This window comes from Taudactylus pleione, unplaced genomic scaffold (genome assembly GCF_031769625.1).
Source record: "Taudactylus pleione unplaced genomic scaffold, aTauple2 ptg000006l, whole genome shotgun sequence".
In the NCBI taxonomy this organism is placed as follows: domain Eukaryota; kingdom Metazoa; phylum Chordata; class Amphibia; order Anura; family Myobatrachidae; genus Taudactylus; species Taudactylus pleione.
The window spans coordinates 31,082,547-31,098,518 of NW_028284409.1; the positions used below are offsets into that span (position 1 = coordinate 31,082,547).

Below are 15,972 nucleotides of genomic sequence, written 5' to 3' on the forward strand. Positions count from 1 at the left end.
GTCATTTCACAGTATAACACAGAGAGAACAATTTATCATACTTTCTAAACCTGGATTGTGCTGTTTTTCTAGCAGTATTAAAGAAACAGAAATGTAAGGAGTATGTTAGAAGAATAACAGTAACATGCTGTTGACTAAAAGTTTGAAATATATATGGAAACAGTAATAGCAATGGAAAGACAAAAATGATCATGTGTGACAAAGATATTATAGCAATGGGACAGTTTGTAAAGGTTGGGCTCTGCAGTAATGTTCAGAAGTTTTGAAGTAGATCAAACTTTATAACTAAATCCGAGTACACACTGATAGATATATTGCCCGCTCCATTGAATGGGAGATATATCTATAGTGCATCACCGGGTGTGTACAGAGGATATGTCTGTGAACGACACTGTTCACAGCCATTTCTGATGTGCTTTGCAGCTCAGCAGATGGCCGATATATCTGAAAGTTATTTTGGTCATCTGCTGGTGTGTACGGGCGACCCGCTGATCACCAGTACACATGCTGTAGGGACTCAACGGTGATTGACAGCTCAACTGGGCAGTCAAATTTCATTTCCCATCCAATTGAGCTGTCAAGCCCAACATGATGATTGGTAAGTGTGTGTAAGTGTGTATCGTCAGATAGGTCGGTGGGTCGTCGACCTACTTTGTTTGCAGCTTAGTGTTATCTTTTTGCAAAGTAAATACTGATATGCCAACAAGAATATTATTGTAATCTGCTGCTAGCCAATGCTGTATTCTCCGCCACTATCTCTCTGCTCTCTTTCTGGTGTAGGGCACTAAGAGCACTGACTTATAGAGGCCTCAAAGGGATTTGCATACTAGGTGGGCTGCAGCACCTCCAATACAATCAGGTGCCATATTATTCCACAACAAACCACGTGAAAATAGTATGCATTATTCTTAAATGCATTGGATACTTTTGGGTAAAGGCTTTGCACAATTCTTAAAAACACTGCCCACGGTCTCATACAGTGGTGCTCCCTCACATTAATGGGGAGGGATGCCTTGCTGAGTTACTAATGGGAGGTGAGCCCCAGTGAATGAAAAGGGGTTGTCCAAAAGTGGACAACACCTTTTAGAATGACACAGACTATTTTCATTCTGTGGTTGAAGTATGCAGCTGGCATCTGTTTCATTAGTTTCAAAGACATGAAAGCACAAGCTGCTGCTTCAATATTTTAAGCTTGCTGTGGATAGCAACAACCTGCCATGATTAGAAATAGCTTATGAGGTAATGCAATAAGCTAGTTTTATAAATAAGCTTATGTGACACAGAAGTTACTGAGAAAGAACATATTAATGGTCAGACAGGGTTTAATAGCTGCAATGGTTGAGGGCTTTACTGGTAGATAATTGCCTGTGACTTAAGTTATGTCTGTACATAAAAAGCACAGGTGCATAATGAAGGTCAAGGACAATTATTAGTCTACAACGTCTACACTGAAAGCTGGAAATACAAATGGTCGTTTACTACTTTAATGTTCCAAATACGACTGTATTTTTAGTTTGCTTTTACACATCCTCTTGTAGTTCAATTTTCTGAATACTGGAAGAAATGTAAGTATGGAGATAATCCTTTGTCTATGCAGATGAATCAGTGTTGTGCCACCACCCCCAAAACAAAATATGATAAAGATAGATAATGAAGATCAATTACATGAATTTATGGTATCACAGCTGTAATTTTTTATGTCCTACGCCACTCTAATTGCCGTCATTTTGAAAGTAATATATATTGTTTAATTGAATATGTATATCTAACCAATTTTAAATGAATTACCTTCTTCAATTGAAATATAAAATAACTTAAAATAGAAAATGAATTATACACTAAATTCATAAAATTACAGTTGCGTATAGCTGACCATGTACAAACAAAAAGATCACTTTTTTTATTACATTTACAGATTGGTAGGTAATGTTGCTATTGGGTACCATTTTCTAAAAGCTAGTAAAAGATTGCTATCTTGGTTAGGTAAAATGCTAAGAAATCTGGTAAGTATGAATCTTATATTCTTTAAGAGGGTCTGTTGCAAGACCTACTCAGGTGTCTGCTGCCATGTGGAATTTGTCAGTAGAATGATATGGTTTAGGAATCCACAGTTGTTGATTCTGATTTGTCTGTATGAGGTGTTGTGATGAAATAAGGATTGACAACAGTAATGCTGCCCATCCACTAGGCGATTTTGACAGGTGATTGCACGATAACTACGTCGTTATCGTGCAATCGCTCGGCAATCATCCGCAAATCGGGCACTTTAAAGTCGGAAATGACCAGCGGTGCGCGTGCACGCTGGTCGTTTCCAACATCAATCATCGGGCAAACATGCTGGTCAACCTGACGATAACGTCAGGTTCAGCATGGTGCCAGATGATTGAGGAGCCTGCAGTGAACGACTGCTCATTCAGTATAGGCTTATCACAGACATAGAAAAGACAGCACGATTACAATATCGTAATCGTGCTGTCGTTTTTATGGTCTGCTAGTGGATGGGCAGCATTAGATCATTTTTAGTAAATACAATTAGCTGTGAGGGGCTGTGCTCAGCGGGGCTTTGAGGAGTGCTGTGAGGGGATGGTTTTTCTGTGTTGTGGGGGATGCTTTGATGTGAGAAGAGGGATGAGGGGTGCTATGCTGAGGGGGCTGTGAGGGTAGAGGGTTTTTCTGTGCTATGTTGGGATGCTGTGAGGTGGGGAGAGAAGTGAGTGGTGGGGTGCTGTGCTGTGCTGTGTTGATGGATGCTGTGCTGTGAGGCGGCTGTGAAAAGGGCAGTATGTGGTGCTGTGATGATGCTGTGAGGTGGGCAGTAACTGGGTCAGTGTGTAGGCTGTGAGGGGCTCCATGTGTTGGGGGGATGAGTGAGCTGAGTTGGAAGTCCACTAAGGGGCGCCAAAATATATCCAGTATATTTGCTTACCTCAGGTCGGCCCTGTCTAAATGGTATATAAAATATGCACCATTTCAAAATAATAATATCTGAATTTGGTCACTGATTACCTCCCTCGACACATGCACCTGAGTAGCAATCTTCCTCCTGACAGAACTTTTGTCACCACTACTGTTTCTGGTGAATCTATCCACTACGCTACACCCACCGGTTAGGCGACAACTCCATACCCAGAAGGCAGTGACCCACCTGATTTTCCCACAGGAGGAATTAAATTTCAATACCAGCATTTTCTTAAAGTACTTTTTCATTATCCTGAGCATCCTCTTTAGCACTATACTAACATGATCTAACTCAGAATTAACTCAGAAACCCCTCCAAAGAATATTAATAAAATGTAATAGTCTTAGATGAAATTAACCATATATAATGTAATAAACCTGCACCAGTTAAATGCATAGATCAAAGTGATCAGATATATAAAAATGGCATTATCTCATCAATACTCATGATTAGTGTAAAGTCCACTTGGTGTGGTGAGCTTGGTGGTGATTCCTGGAAGGGAATAACATAGAGTTTAAACCACAATGTGTCCAGCCGGCTGTGTGCTTTGTACAATCACCAAAAGGGTTTTCCTTGTAAAGTTCAGGTGGTACAGAACTCTCTGTAATTGGTGCAAAGTGGGTGGTAGAATTTTGTCACCCAGCCATACCTGTTAGTTAGATTGGTTCTCTTTCGCATAATGAACCTGCTATTTAGTTGCACCAAGCAAAGGCGGCTTGCAACTTAGTTGCTGTAATATCAGGATCTCACTGTTTGTAATATGTTTCAAACGGTGGTTGAAAGCAGGGCTAAATGTATAAGTTTCCAATTAGTTCAGCTGACTGTGCCTAGCTTTGAAAGAGGATCTCCTGCAAAGGGTGCAGTGTAAATACTGTAGTATCGGTTTGCGTCCTAGCCACACATGTGGCCCAGGCTTGATCTTTGTCGCACAAGAGCAACCTGTTACTTTGTTGCAACATGCAATAGTGGTTTGGGTCTCAGTGTCTCTTTATGCCAGAGTCACCAAATGGTAGCAGTCAGCGTGTCTGTTGCGCCTAGTACTGCTATTTGCTTTTATCAACATTTAGGCCACCGAGACACATTTATGGATCCTGCAGAAAATGTCTGATGCTGTATACAAAACTAATTGAGGGGTTCCTGAATGAGAAGCACCATATAGGAAATCTAATGCATTTCCCGACTTAATCAGAACAATAGCTACATCAAGCAAAAAAAAATATTTGGGGCTGGCTGCACAGTTGAATGCAAATCAATAATTGCTACCACATAGGGCAGGGATGGGGTACCTCAGGCCCGGGGGCCCCGGGATCATTTGGTCTCGCCCTCTGAGCTTTTTTCTGCTAGCCTCATCTGGATAGCAGGGTATCTATAATGGTATCCTGCAGCCAGAATCTATGCAGCAGTGCCGCCTGGAGCGTCCTTGGGATGCTTTAGACGGTCACACCACTGCCCTTACAGCTCCCTGGAGCATCCTCAGGATGCTCCAGGCTTTGCTGTAATCACTGACGATTGTGGCCCCGTCCCTGTGTGACATCACGTGGAGGGGGCGTGACCTGCACCTGGCCCACGGATAATGTTTTATATATCAAAATGGCCCTCGGCAGAAAAAAGGTTCCCCATCACTGACATAGGGGCATATTCAGGCGAGGTTAAGCGAGGTAAAAAACCATGCTCCCCTCTCCCCCGATTGTGGAATACCCCGGGTATGTGTGCTCCCGATACCCATGGTATCCAATTAAAAAAAAAGAGGTTGTGGGGTTTTCAGAGCTGAAAACACAGCTGCACGTAAAAGAAAATGTCTGGCTCCACGGCCCCGGTGGCCTCCCCTTCATCTTATCACTGGGGAGGGGGCTGCTAGGAGTCACGGGGGCTACTGGGAGGCTCCGGGGTGCTGGGAGGCACAAGGACTGGTGGGAGATGTAGTTCTCCCAGCGATGGCTACAGGGAGGAAATACACTTACACGGGTGGAGTCACACACTCTGGGGGTCACTCATGCACACAGAAACTTATTCATACACACTCATGAACACTCACACACACACATACTCACTCTGCTGCAGAAGACCCGGCTCCCGATGATGGAGGAAGAAGTCACCGCTTTGGATGGTGAGTAAATAAGGGCTAATTAAGCTAATTGGAATCTTTCAATTGCTTAATTAGTCATTAAGAGGGGTGCCACCGAGGTCCCAGAGCATTTCCTGACCATTTCTACTAAAAATATGTTTTTTAGGAAAAATTTGAATGCTCTGGGGCTGCTCAAAAAAGACCTCCTGGCACTCAAAAACAAAAAAGTCCCGCACCTAATTGCTTGACAAAAATCCTGCAGGTGCAGGTATTTTGTTATTCTCACACCTAATAGAGTATGCCCCACAACATGGAAATAAATGCGTATTTTCACCAGTATGTACAGTTATATGCATCTTTGCTGCCACATTTATTTTCAAGGGATCAAATCACATGTAGGGAAATATATGTAAAAGACTCCATAGTGCAGCACATTAAAAAGTATTTAATAGATAAACAAAAACATAAAAACAGATGGATTGGCTACTTGTACCATAGTGAAGGAAACAATTGCATAACCAGTTTTATAAGATGTCCAGACATCAACGGGGCACAACAAGAATGCGTACCTAGGGTACCAGCAGCTCACCGCTCTCTGACCAATGCGTTACCGCAATGGCACCTTAAAAAGGATGCCGGTCAGGTGTCAAAATGCGTTGGTCAGTGGGCGGTGAGCTGCCGGTACCCTAGGAACGGATTGTTGTTGTGCCCCATATATTTTGTATGTATGCAATTGTTAGTTGATGCTCAATTCCATAGTTCTTTAGAAAGGTTGTTATGCTCCTATTTTTGGATTCTCCACATTTGTCAGATCTCAAGACTTTTAAGCTTCTACAGATCTCATATAATCTGCAATTTATCTACCAATTCACCCTTGTGAATTGTGTCATGTGTGTCATTCTTGTGAAGTCTTTAATGAATGTTAGAAAATAACTGTATCCACTTATCAATTTCACCTCCATCGGACTACACACATCTGTATGTAGTAACACAATGAGGTTTGTCCCCATATCTGGTACCAATAACACATCCTGAATATCTTTTTTCTTAGGAAAATCGTTATTGTCCTGACTTTCATGGCTGTAAGGACTTTGTCCCCAATTCCTCTGATCTTTATAAGATCACATGTGGTTAGTGAAACCACTCCTGGATGCAACTAAAGTGTCTTGTTGCTCCCGAGTCTATAGGGCCTATTCATCATCGGTTATTCAACTAACTGCAGGGGATACTTATCACTGAAACAATTCTGAATTGCTCCGTGCGCTGAAAGCTACTCTGAAAAGCAGCTGTTCCCGTAATAACACTGCATCTTTACTAGCAACGTTACCTACCTCTACCATTTCCGACTACTGCGCACGTGTGACCAGAGGTCACGCATAAGCAGAGCCACTGGGGAGTCAGTGAGGAGGCAACGGAGGTATCCACTCAGATCCCTCTTTGCAACCCTGGACCTCTTTACTATAGGAAGGAGCGAGGCTCCAAGAACCTGAGCAATCTGAAGATAGCATTTTTTCTAACAAGCAAACTCCAAAAACCATGAGTTTTCGGAATTTGCTGAATATTAGGAGCTACTATCAGACCCCTGATGATGAATGACCCATTACATATATTATACAGAAACGAGCAATTCCGCATGTGTAATGGCCATTTAAGTGATGATGAGTAAACCCCTATGTACCAACAGTCTCTTCTGTAAATGTCTGTGATGCTTAGGGCTGTTTTTCTTGTCACGCTTCTTTTGCTGTGCGGCATTCACATATTTCAGTTTTTATTATAAGGCCTCGTGTATAACTTTGTGACATACCAAATACCTGTACTTGGGCCTTTTTGATCCTTGGTATAACTTGTGTGTGATGCAGTATTCTCATCATTTAATGTTGGAACTGCAACAGTTTAGTCCTGACAATACCTGTTCATATTGGGCTCTAGAGCTACTACTAGGAAATATAACAGATCTTTGGTTCTGTAGTATCACCATTGCGTCTTCATCGTCATCAACTTGGACTCCTACAGATGGTAGCTGCTGACATATAGACATCATCTTATCAATATAGTTATTCATGTCTTTGCATTCACTCAATTTGGTACCATACAGTGTATGCATATGCCTCAAATGTATCCTCCTCAGGGGACCTCTGTCTTCATATGGTGTCTGCAGGGCTATCCACTGCTGCCACTTTCCTGTGAATCTTGGAGATAACGTATTGCTCCACAGTTAGGCCTATGCTGTCCGTGGCTCTATCTACTTCATCTGGTTTAGGATTGTCACTAGGGTTAGTTGTCTTCCACAGCTTACCACATTTCAGCTGCATCTCCATAGCAAACTTTCATGTGGCATAATTCTTTGAACCTCTCTATTTCATGAAATTCATACTGCCTGCTGCTGCACTGTGCATACTGTGTGCTGGTCCAAATGCAGGAATCATGTGCGCTCCACTACCCTCCATGACATGTGTTGTAGGAGTTGGCCCAGGCCATACAGCCACTAAAAGAATTAAGTTACCTTCAGACCCCAAACAGAGGTGTCTGGAGGAATCCCAGATGGGGCGGGGGGCAAGAGTCTAGCAGGGGACAGCTTACCACATTTCAGCTGCAGGGACATTTATGAAGATAGATTAGATAGATAGATAGATAGATAGATAGATAGATAGATAGATAGATAGATACTGTAGAATGATAGATGTCAGATATAACATTTTGGCCCGAGAGCCATAGTTTGGCAGCCTCAGATCTATATCTGAAATCTACCATTCTACAGTATCTATCTATCTATCTATCTATCTATCTATCTATCTATCTATCTATCTATCTATCTATCTATCTATCTCTCTATCTATCATCTATATATATTCTTAAATGTCCTTGCATTTGCCTAAATATTTTTACATGCTAAGGATTGTAGTTTGTATACCAATTATTTTATTTCTTTCTCTCTAAAAGTAGTTGTATATAAAATGTCAGCTTGTTGACACAGTAATAAATAATTTACAAAACAATGTGACTATGAAAAGCAGATTGAAAAACTTTTGAAACAATAGTTATGTGTCTACTGCTGATCTGTGGATAGTACAAGGGTCATGCTGCTATAGGTCTCATTATACTGTGAACTTTGGTTTCCGATTTTTTCCTTCAACTGCTGTAGCATAATCTTGTTGAATATTATCTATCTATTAATCTATCTGTTCATCTCATATCTATCTATCTATCTATCTATCTATCTATCTATCTATCTATCTATCTATCTATCTATCTATCTATCTATCTATCTAACAATATTAATAATAATAATAATAATAATAATAATAATAATGATGATGATGATGATAATAAATAGATATGATAGATTATTGAATAGAATTTGATTTTACCTGTATTTATGTAGTAATTCAACATATTAAAGAATAGGAGCACTTTAACAAATATAAATATAATAGAAGCTATGCATTCTGTTGTAATGATTGTAAGAAGCGTAGTGTACCAATATGCATTACTAACAGAACAATACTGCTGTACATCATTTTATTTATGTTTGCCAATTGGTTCCTATGCCCAGCCATTAGTGATAATGAAAAAACAGCAGTTTCTGATGTATCATGTTGTGTTCTCCCTATCAGGCAGCGATCTACTGACACACTGTATGTCATGTTGTACCCTACTTGTAAGGCAGCATTCTATTGATTTGTACTATGTTTTGTTCCACTTATAAGACAGAATTTTATTGATGTATTGTGCTGTACTCTGCTTACAAGAAGCAATCTGTTTGTGTATCATGTTGGTCTCTACTAAACTTGTAATAGCAAAGTTGACTCTAATTCCAAGGTACAAAAACATCTATACACCATAACTGCTTCATTTCTGTGCTTAAATATTCAATTTGATTTTTATTTTTCTCACCTCTATATATGCCACACAATGTAGCAGCATGGTTCCTTTTTGTAATTTATAAGGCAATAAACAGGCCTGCTCCTTGTACATAAAAATGTGAATATTATGGTTTGAAATGCTATTGATAGCTATGACGTTCTGATAGGAGAAAAAAAAACGGAGAATATCGCGTCAACTGTTTTCTTCATTGTATTGTAGATCAGTTTTATTGCACTGTTGACCTTTATAAATATCACCATAAAAACTGATTTATAGATGTATTATTGGTTGCCTGTTCAGTACTGGTTCATTGACTTGCTCAGTTGGCCTCATTAGAGACTGCCTATGTATTTTATCTGCCCTGTTTGCCTTTATCAATAGTACCCCAGAGTTGGATGTACTGTATATGCTGTACCATTGAAAATGTGAGAGATGTATTGTTTTATCGTAGTGCTTTGATATTTTAGTCACTGGATTTTAAAGCAGTTTGTTGTAGCCCATGTAATACATATATTAGGAAAAGTACTATACCTTAATAAGAGCAAGTTTTTACCCATAGAATTGAAAAGTTATATTTCATATGTTTAAACATGTAGTCAGTACTTTTTATTATTATTATTATTATTATTATTAGCCATCATTTTATGTTTTAATGAAACTGTGAGTATGACATATTCTGCATTTAATGCAACATTTTCAATAGACATTACTACTTTATTTCTTCACTTAATTCCAGATTTTCGTTCTACAGCAGTAATGAATTGTAGCAGCCTGCAAAGTAACTGGTACAAAATAGCTGATTTGGCATGGGCCTAATAATAATCCCAGCAACTACACATTTACTAAGTTATTAATTAATTTGCTTTTCTCCCCCTATCCTGCCCTCACTTATTTCATCATATAAGAAATAAATCAATATTCTGCACCACAGCACAGATTGCTCAGTCTTGTGTGAGCACCTGAATAACCCTTTGATGTCAATGATTCCGTATCTTGATGGCACCAGTTTACACATGTAGAAAATAAAATAAATATTTAAGGGCCTATGTATCAAGCTGTTGTTTAAATAAATTATGCATAAACTGTAGTTTTGGCATAATTGTATGTGTTGTAGCTGCACTATGTAGACAAAAATTATTGGACATTGACAGCAAATACATCAACGAGATTTTATTGACATCTGTACTTTGTAGGTCCACCAAGTGCAGTGATTACTGCAGACACCCTTCATGGCAAACTGTCCACAAGTCCCTGGACAAGAGCAGGCGGTATATTTTAAAATTCTGCCTTACGTACAGTGACCAACTATGACACTGAAGAAGGTCGAGTCGGCCTAGAATGCACCCATCAATCCAATTTGTTCCAGAGGTTTTCATTGGGTTTAAGATCTGGACTCTGAGCTGGCCAGCCCATACGAGTTACCAAATTTTCTGTATACCAGTCCAGGGTCGCCCTGGAAACATGACAGGTGGCATTGTCATCCTGATAAAAACATTAATTATTTCCGTAGAACTGCAAGTGCATGGGCCTCCCTACGAAGTGTTCTTGTCAAAATGGCCACTATAGTGGCCATTTGGAACATGTGTGCAATGTAATGCATGGTATGCATTTTGCTTGCGCGTGGGTGTCCAATAACTTTTGTCTATATAGTGTATGTACTAAAAGCACAATGCAGGAGATTTCACAGATCTCGACAAAGTGCTAACTAGCACTGCAGATCGCAGTCACCATTATTATCAATCTGACCACTATGTACTAAACTCCAAAACGCGAAACTTTTTCAAATTTTAGCTTCGGTAGTTTACACTATCTTCAGATGGTGCAAGCTAATTTAAGCCTATGGAGGCTTGGAAGCAGAAGAGAGATCTTTCGATTTCTCTCTCGCAGCCTCCGGCCGGCTCCTTGAGCTGGCACATGCGCTATGTCAGCTTTCCCTGGAGAAGTCTTTCACTTTTCTGAACGACTTTTCCAATTTGCCAGGGATATAACTCGGATAATTGTCTTATGCTTTTTATCCCAATTGTCCAATTTTATCGAAACGGACTTGTTACCCTTGTAGCTAGCACCACTTATCACAAGGAATGGACATTGGAAGCCGATGGTTAGCAACCATCGATGTTTCCATTAAATATCAGGAATTTGATGGTTGCCAGCCATTGGATACAGCTTTCCGATGCCCATTTGATGGCTGACTGTGGGGGTGCACACACCACTGCTCTGCATACCAACAGGAGCAGCAGATGCACACGACATCTATTCTCAGTGTAGGGGGAGCCTGGGGGTAGCCCAACATTTCGGATAGTGCTGTGCATGTGCACACAGTGACATGGATGGGAGGTGCAGCAAGGCTCTAGCCCTTTCCACAAAGGCTTCACCACCTTTTCGGATGCAAGTAGAATTATTGTGATAGTTATACTATGTAATGGCTGCGGTGTGATGGCTAGTTGCCATCGCTTTGCTGGATTTGATGTCGGAAGCCCGGCAACCATTCGATGACGGCCTTCTGATGTCCATCCCTACTTATCACTGGTATCCAGTCAGAATGTCAACAGTCAGAATGTCGACACCAGAATGTTAACAGGTTCAACATGGACATAAGGTTGTCAAGCAAAATGTTGACATTCACAAATGCCGACATGGTTAAAATGTCTGGCGTCCACATTTAACATGTCGACACCAGAATGTTGACAGTACATTTTTGTGTTATATTTAGGGTTAAGGTTAGGATTGGGTTTAGGGGCTAGGATTAGGGTAGTGTAAAATATACAAAAAACTGTATGTCGACATTTTGCTTGTTGACCTAATGTCCATGTTGACATTCAAAACTTGTTGACATTCTTGTGTCAACATTTCTCATACTACACTCGTTATCACCTATTATTTACCTACAGAGTGCCTTCTTTTACTTGTTAAAAAATGTACCACCTGTTTGAGATCTTCAAAAGCTTCTATCATTTTGTTATATAAACATGTATGTAAATGTAATGCTCAGTGCTTTTTATCTGAAATTAGTTCACAACTGTATAGGATGTATCTAGGACATACTTGAAGAGAAGTGACTCTCAATGTATTTGTTCCTGGTAAAACAATTTATATTTGAATAATAAAACTACTATTGATATTTACAGAAACTACTACAAAAGGTATTTCTGGGGTCACAATAATAAAGCAAAAACATTTCTGGACATACATTAGCTTCATTACAGTTATTAAATATGGAATTATACTTTTATTATGAAAATGCATTAAAATAAATTTCTACTTTTCTCGTAACTGCAATAAAAAAGAGACATTAATGTAATTAAATACTTTTAAAGTCCATTAGAACATATCTACATATCCAGTATATAAATGTATGCCCTCTATGTGTACTTCATATCTCATATAAATCTAAGCCCATAAAGAGCTGTCCTTGGTTCACCGTGATGAAATGTTTATTGAATTTGGTAATAATGTAATTCATGAAATTTTGAATATAGATATTTAAAATACATAAACTTATAATTGCTAAAAAATAATTAGATATAATGTGAATTGCATTTGTTATACAGCATAATAGAAAGTGTACTGTATAGTTGGCATGTATTAAAAAATGGGGATATTTACAGGGACAACATTTTAAAGATACAAATATTAAAACATTGGACCCGGGAAATTAAGGACAGTTGCCAACCACACATAGAGGTTGGTTTTGCCTTTTAATATTTTCCACTTTAAATTTACCAAGTAAATCGACAAAAATGTGTGCATACCTGCAACTTAGGCTATTACATTTACCTCATATTCTTTTCATGCAACTATTATTTTTTAAGCAAAAAAGGGCTTCAGAAGAGTTAGAGGCTGTTGATATTTAAATGTAACATTTTACAATTATATTATCAAGATGTATATAACACCTTCAAATGTGCTAGTCACAGTAGTTTCATCAACCAATGCTGGTCATGCATGGTGAGGTGTGATCCAGCCATATGGCCTTATAGCTGAATAATGAAAGACATTTGGCACACATAATGTACCTAAAGACCAAATTCTTCATGGATTTGTCATATCCATTAATCCAGTAATAAGGTACAACTTGATCTGCCTATTTTTGATCAGCTGATGATCACATTCCTCTTTGAGTGATGTCATCAGTGGCTTTAAAATGCATGGGACTCTCAGAATTTAATATTGGTATCTATTTATTAAATCAGCCCAAAATACATATTTGCCATATTGCTTATAAGGCCGCATAGATGTCATGTCTGATCGGCTTACTGGCTCCCACTTGCTCACTGTAACTGTAAGTTTAAAATCCACAATGATGAAAAAATAAATTTTGTTACAAAAAAAATAAGTAGAAAATGTAAAGAATTAAAACTATTTTTTTATTTTTCAAAAAGAAAAAATGCTTTAAATAATAAATCATTTTTGCTTGTGGACTCCCTTGTCTAGCGACATATTGAGATGGCCACTTATATCATCCGCTTATATCTGCCATTTATAGAAATAGCCAGTGATTGTCTTCACCAAAAAGTTGACTTTGACAAACAGGCAAAATACATGAATCCTGTGAAAATATCCCGTTTTATCAGGATTTAAGGCTTTTTGTCTTTAATAAATAAACCCATAAGGGCATATCCAATTAGCAGCAAGGTTTACTCTGTGGCTAATTGTCAACTTTTACCCATTTAATTAGGTTCTGCATGTCCACACATTATGCCCCAGAAGGTGCATATTTCCTGGCAGCCTCGGGAGCTGCGTGGAAAGGTGTGCGTTAGAATGCACCCTCAGGGATTAACACGTGGGGAAACCCATAGAGTTTTACGCAGAATCTATGGGTTACCGCACGTTGCACAAGAGTTTACTGTGCAGGCAAAAATAGAATTATTGAATAGCTCAGTGTTAAACCCGGAGCTTTTCCCCGCACAGTAAATTATGCACCTAATTGGATATGCCCAATAGTATACTATGCTGCAAAGAGGAATTGAAAACACAAGTCAGAAGCATGTCATTTTTTATTTATCATCTCTGTGTATGATCTCTAAAGATGAAAGGACTCTTTTTAACCTGTCCTGTATATATATTTATATATAAAAAATAATTGTTAAAAACTGTTAAATGTGTTTATTGTATACATACATTCATTTAATTCCTTTAGTTAATAATAATAAGGAAAATATGCTTTGAAACATGACAGGATACAAGTGGAACTGTAAAAGCACTCACCGTTAGGTGGCTCACTATGAATGCACATGAGAGAAAGTGAAGTCACCCCTCCTCCAGCCATCATTCTGCTGTTGCTATGTGCTTTTCCATGACAGCACAGCCACAGTCTCAGCCCTGTGTGTGAGTCATTGAGAAGAATAAAACAGAGGGAAAAATACGGGCTCGGAAATCTAGAATAGCAGAGCCGAGGTCTTGCTCTGTGGACTGTTTAAACCGGAGACCAAGCCGAGAGTTCTATTTGTTGTATGGAAATGCTGCTCCTTTGTTTCTTATGTTCTTGGCGCGCTCTGAAAGAGCTTGGTCTGTATTACTTGGGCCCTGCTGTGTCACTTAAGGGAAATAATAAACCATTGTATTCATTAAGCAACCCTTGTTTTAGCAAACAAATCCCAGATACTGAAAGAGGAACATTTTGAAGAGGAAGAATTAGTAAGAATGCTTTACAAAATTCCCTAGAGAAACTGCTTTGTTTCCCTTATTTTATTGCTACTTACTGAGAAGATTCATATTCAAATAGGTTAGGGTTGTGAATCAGTCGTCTGAACATTCTCATGCACCCAGGAAGGCTATGATTATGGCTAATTACAATGAAGAATGGAAAACTTACTGCAGTGCTCAATTAGATTGTTGTTCTTGTATGAAAAAGCGATGGAGGTATGATTTTAGTCATAACTAACAATCGAACTGTCTGAAGAACAAACAAACAAACCTGTAATAAACTCACTAACTACTCACTTAGTTTATGTTAACTTAACAACATGGGTTGCATATTGACAGGGTACAGATAAGCCAGTCCTGGTTTTCCAGGAATTTTGGAAGGGAGATGTAGGAAGTAGAAAGATGACACAGTAGCACTTAGCAGCATTTTTATCCTTGCAACTATCCCTATATAGTTTAACGGGCTACTTATATTGCAAAAACTCAGGCTAAAGAAATCATCATTATGTGATTGTATATTTTGATCACTGATGATGCTTTGTGTAATATGGTCATCTTTTTTTTTGCTAACAATACAATATATACACATTAGAGAAATTACAATATTCCTATAGAAGTTATGGTACTTGGGACCTGATTCAGACCCGCTCGCTAAGGCGCGATTGCTCGCTCTGAGCGATTTTCGCCCGTCTGCGCATGCGTATAATTACCAGTGCGCGTGTGCAAGCCATTCGTTGCGATCTGATTTTGGTTGCTTGTAAGCCACTATCAGGTTGCTGTTTTGAGTGACAGATATTGCCATTTGTGGGTTGTAACAGGGGAAGGTCCTTGTGAACAGGGGAGTGGATGTGCGAACGCAGGCGTGTCAGGCCGCCAAAATTCCGTTTAAAGGGCATGCATAATTAGCAAGGTAGCATCATTGTACACGTCACCTGCATGTATTTCAGCTAGCACTGATTGCTGTGCTTGCGTCGGGTTAAGGCAACCCAAGGGTTGCGAGCAGCTCCGATGGCTCACGATGGTCCGATTAATCCTACATTTCCCGGAGATGACGTCTGTTGCAAGTGGCAAGGGGGCGTCTTTAGACACTTGCGAGCGCACTTTGCCGTAGCTCGCTAAAACATAGTGGGCATCCTTACGCAACGCAGTGCAAGCACTTCATTTAAATATCCAGCCCCTTTTTGCAAGAGAGCGACCGCAACTTGCTAGCGGGTCTGAATGAGCTCCTTGGTCTGCAGTGCTTAAGGAATAAGAAGGTGCTACTGTAAAAATACAATATAATCACTCATGTAAGTTGAATAAAAAAGAATTGTTTTACTGTATCAAACCAACATGTTACTGAATAACTGCACTAATGAGAGAGGAGTCCCTGCCTCTTCCCTGCTGGATCTGGTGAGTGTTTTGCATGATTTCTCTTGTGGACTTGGCACCAGAGTGT

At 39.4% G+C, this 15,972-nt stretch overlaps 1 protein-coding gene across 1 annotated transcript in view; it reads left to right on the top strand.

Moving 5' to 3' along the window:
* The window catches only part of PACRG (parkin coregulated), a 650,764-nt gene that overhangs the window by 226,213 nt on the left and 408,579 nt on the right, over nucleotides 1-15,972 (top strand). The window lies entirely within an intron of this gene.